The sequence below is a fragment of the Pteropus vampyrus genome, unplaced genomic scaffold, assembly GCF_000151845.1.
Source record: "Pteropus vampyrus isolate Shadow unplaced genomic scaffold, Pvam_2.0 Scaffold188, whole genome shotgun sequence".
In the NCBI taxonomy this organism is placed as follows: Eukaryota; Metazoa; Chordata; class Mammalia; order Chiroptera; family Pteropodidae; genus Pteropus; species Pteropus vampyrus.
In genome coordinates this window covers 1-4,347 of record NW_011888969.1, presented here as the reverse complement: position 1 = coordinate 4,347, position 4,347 = coordinate 1, and the positions used below count along the sequence as shown (strand labels likewise).

At 66.6% G+C, this 4,347-nt stretch overlaps 1 long non-coding RNA gene across 3 annotated transcripts in view; it reads left to right on the top strand.

Annotated features, from left to right (window-relative positions):
- Nucleotides 1–2,562, top strand: part of LOC105299533 — a 183,894-nt gene extending 181,332 nt beyond the window's left edge. For all 3 annotated transcript variants that reach the window (XR_002783100.1, XR_002783099.1, XR_896535.2), the window contains exon 4: nt 2,382–2,562. This is a non-coding gene — a long non-coding RNA (uncharacterized LOC105299533). The remainder of the gene's footprint in view (nt 1–2,381) is intronic.
- The last annotated feature ends 1,785 nt before the right edge of the window (nt 2,563–4,347 follow it).

Here is a 4,347-nt window from a genome sequence, read left to right as displayed (position 1 = left end):
GGGCAGTGCCTCGGGGCGCCCAGACCTGCCCTGTGCCGCTGGGGGCGTCTGAGCTGGGAGCTGTGACCGGCAGAGCAGAGACAGCGGCTGGGGGGTCAGCAGCCCCGGCCCCGTTGGCCGCGGGTGTTGGTGACAGGGCAGCAGAGCCCACAAATCTAAAGATGAGCCGCGGCCTGCAAGGCCATCCCTGACCAGCACCCCGGCCTCGTGTGGGTTCTGCAGGAGGCCCGGGGCCAAGGGGAGTCCACGCGGGGTCTTGAGGAGGTCCTTGTCCCTCTCTCGCTGCCTCAGGAAGTCCCCTGTGGGCTGAAGGCGATGGCATTGGCGCATGAGCCCTGTCACCTCCTGCTTGAGCGGGCGCCGTGTCTCGAAGGCTGCCCGCTCACGGCGCTGGCTGACCGCGTGTCCCCCGCCGTGCCGCGTTTTCCCTGCCGTCCGGAGGGAGCTCGGCCTTGCCCGCCGTGTGCCCGTGTCCTCCCCCGTGCTCTCCGTCCCCCCGGGAGCACGATGACGAAGCAGACGACGTGATTCTCGTTTTTCTTCTCGGGAACCCTCAGTCTGTTTATCCAGTCAGTGAGGAGCGGACGGGAACGGGGCCTGGGAATTTCTCCCTGACCTTGAATGACATCTAAGCCACCTGGGGACAGAAGTTCTCCCTTCTGTGTCCAGACGTCCTACTGGAGAGAAAAGTCAGGGCAGTGATTAGACAGCAGCTCCGTCCCCAGGGGTGTCTGCGAGGCCCCATTTCCTCCTGTGCAGGGAGCTCGCATCCCGCGGGGCCTCCTGGTGCCGGGTCCCACGAGAGCCTTGTGCGGTCAAGGTCCCTGTGCCTTCCCCCTCGCAGAGGTCCAGGGCGGCCGGCCACTGGGGCGGGGCCCGGGCCCGCTCTGGCCAGTCGCTTCGTCCGCAGGATTGCCCGACTCCGGCCGGCTCTGTGGGGCCTGAGTCTCAGCTGTCCCTTGGTCACTGGTCATCTCGGCGGCGCGTTTCCTTTCCTGTTTGTCCTCTGGTTCCTTTCTCAGTGCCGTCCCTGACCCGTCTCCCTCCCACCGAGAAACCTGTACAAGGGACTTGGCGCGTCCCAGTTCGGGACCTCGGCAGAGACCTGCACAGCGCTGTGACAAGGGCCTCAGGCCACACAGGCACGTCCGTGAGACCCAAAAGGGCGTCGGCCACTCCCCACCGCCTGTGGCACGAAGCGCGTGTCTCTGGGTCTGCAGTGTCCCGCACACGCAGGCACCGCCAGGCCGGGCTTCCTGGGTGCCCGGCCACACCCGCCATTCCCGAGCGGGTACAATGCCAAGTGACGGTGGCCTCCCCGCTTCACCGGGCCCTCGTGAGGGCAGCGCGTGCGAGCGGGCAGCAGCCTGGAGGGCGTGCGGGAGTGCGTGTAGGCTCGGGGACAGCTCCGTGCACCTGCTCCGTGGTGACTCCCCACCGTCCACGAGTGGGGGCCTAGGGAGCCGAAACGAGACCCGTCCTAGAGCTGCAGAAGCAGCGTGTCCACAGGGCCGTTCTCGATCCGGCGGGGCAGCCCAGAAAGTCAGCCTCTGCTGTCGGGGCGTCGGCCCTGGGCAGGGGTGGGGGGAGCTGCTGCATTCTGCAGCTGGAGGGTTGGCACCCCGACTGGGAGAAGCCGCGAAACTGTCGGAAGCATGTCTGAAACACGTGGGCTTGAACTTGAGGTAGAAGGGAGCCCGGCAGCCGTAACGAGCAAGCCGGCGGATTCGGAAGAGGAGCAGGTAGGAGACCCAGCCTGCGGGGCCCTGATCGACCCCGGACTCGCCAACGACCTTCACGCCGTTATAGTCTCTGAAGGGGGGATCGGGAGACAGAGCGAACCGGGGGAAGGCCCCCCAAACGTGGCACAAAGCGGGGGGGGCCGAACGTGCGGGTCTTCGGCCCAAGTTCGTGGGCGGCGGGCGGGTGGGGGGTGCCGTCGGAGGTGTTTCTGGAAAATGCTTCCGGCGGTGGATACTTGGTGACCTCACAGGTGGAAGCAGATGGGAACGTACGTCTGTCCGCGCCAGCCCTGCGGAGGGGCCGGCCCGTTCCGCCCGGTCGCGTCCATGCTCGTCGCCACAGCCCCGTCACGGCAGCCTTACGGTGTCACCGCGATCGCAGGGCCCCAGGTGGGGAGCCGAGCGCTGGGACGCCGCTCCCTGGGGCCCGCCCCGCCCCTCGTTTGCCAAGCTAAAGCTAAAGCCGGAAGCGTGGGCCTCCCCCCTTGGCCTCCCCGGCGCACCCCCAGCTGCGTGACGCCCGCGGCCCAGCCGAGACGCGCCTGCTCGTGAGGCGGCTGCGCGCTTGCCCGGCCCGGCGCGGCAGCGTCTCCCAGGTGCGTCTCTGACCGAGCTCTCGTCCTGCCTTCACCTTTGCAGCCCCCCGGAGGCCCCCGCCCCTCGCGAGCTGCTCGGCGATCCGGGGACGGTGACGGAGCCCCTCGCGCAGTGTGCAGCCTGGCTGGTCACCTACTTCTACGAGCCCAGGACCCTGTCTGCGCTCCCCGTGCCTGCCCTCCACCACCCCATCTTCCAGCAAGGTCAGTAGCTCGGCACCTCACAGCGCTCCCGCCAGGGAGCCCGGCTCCTCAGCCGTCACTGACGTCACAGCTCGCTTTACTGACAACACCAGCGCGGTGTTTTTACCTCCCCCGCACAGAGACAGGACCGGAGGCCGCACGCGCTGCCCGACCCGCGTGGTCGTGTTGCTTCTGGCACATGGTCACGTCCTTCTTAGCAGAGGCAGCGGCAAAGATGTGTGCACATCAGCGCCGGACTCTCGCCGGCTGAGAGGTTTACGTGGGGACCTAGCCGAATGGCAGTAAGGTTTCCAATAAGCTTATTGGGAGCTTAAACCATCTGCTCGCCAACAGCACAGAACGCGAGGCTGGTGCGCGGACAGTCAGCCATGTCCGTGAACTCGGCTCGAGACACTCACCTCCGAGCAGGCGGCGGCTTTGTGCCTTCTTGAGTAGGTTTCCAGCTGAACGTCTCAAACTTCTAGTGAGACGTGGCATTCTTGCGGGATGCGTTGAGAACTGGCTGCCGACGTGGAGAAAGCCAGGGGCGCACAGCGTCTGCGGTAACCTGGAACGTCCCCAGACGTCTCCTTGTGAGCTGCTGTGTGCGTCTTACTGACGACCGTTCTGGGCACTCGCCCGAGGTCGGTTTCGCGTCGTGACCTTCCTCGTCATTTCAGTGCACACGAGCGTGTGTGCACCGACGCGTGTCTGTGGACGCGCACATGTGAACCTCAAGGAGAAAACTACCCTGAGATTCTAGGTAAGGCAAACCCAAGGCAGTCTCGGTTTCGAATGGAATTTACTGTCAGGAAGTCGAACGTGTTCCAGTTGCCGCTATGATTTTTCGCAAAAAAGAACTCGGAAATGGCGTGGTTTCCAGGGGGAGCTCCCGCAAGCCAGCTGAACGCGGGCAGACCGGCGGCGCGCAGATGAGGCCCCGAGACCGCACAGCCGTGACGAGCAGGCCGGCCTGTCGGCCCCGTCCTCCGGGCCCGCCTGCAGACGGTCTCCCGGGGGGCCTCCAGTGCTTCTGAGGGGGGGCTCCATGATGGGGTGTGCAGCATGCCACGTGTCCAGCCCCTCCATCGTCGCAGGTGACGCCCTCCGGGGGCGAGGTGGTGCCACGGCCGCTGGTCAGCCCCGCCCGGCCTGCTCCGGGGCCCTCCTCCCTGCACCTTGCGTCCCAGACCCAGTGGAGGGCACGGTGGCTGTCCCCGTGCATGCCGCCCGTGTGCCGGGTGGGACCTGGGACCCGTGGCTCCTCTGCCGCTGCGGCCATCCAGGATTCCTGCTCCGCCGCCGGGGGCCTGGGGGAGCTGTCCCGCCGCTGCCCCCCCCCGAAAGTCTGTCGAATAAGCGAGCGGAAATTCGAGGCTGTGACGCTTTAAGAACAGAAAAATTACAAAAGCAGGGCAGGAAGTGTCTGTGTCACCGGCGGGGTGAGGGAAGGGTCGGTTTATAAACTCCTGGGGTCCCATCCTCTGCCCGTCCCCCCGGCCAGCCGGCCGTGGCCGTGGTAGGTCCGGCGGCCGGGCGCTGGGTGAGGAGGGAGGCCATGCAGTCGCCAGGCAGCCCGTCTACCGGACAAGCCGAGCAGCCCTGGCGGGCACCTCCGCGGGGGCCGAGGTCGCTCCAGCGGGTCGGGGGCGGGTGGCGCCCTCCTGCCGACACTCAGCTGCAGGGCCAGAATTTCCCACGCTGCCACCTCTAATTTGGCTCCATCGCTCTCTCTCTGACCGGGGCCAGGTGTGGGTTTTATGGTCACGAAAGGAGGTGGCGGGCGGCTGTAACACAGTGGCCAGCACGGACTTAATTGGCCTCAG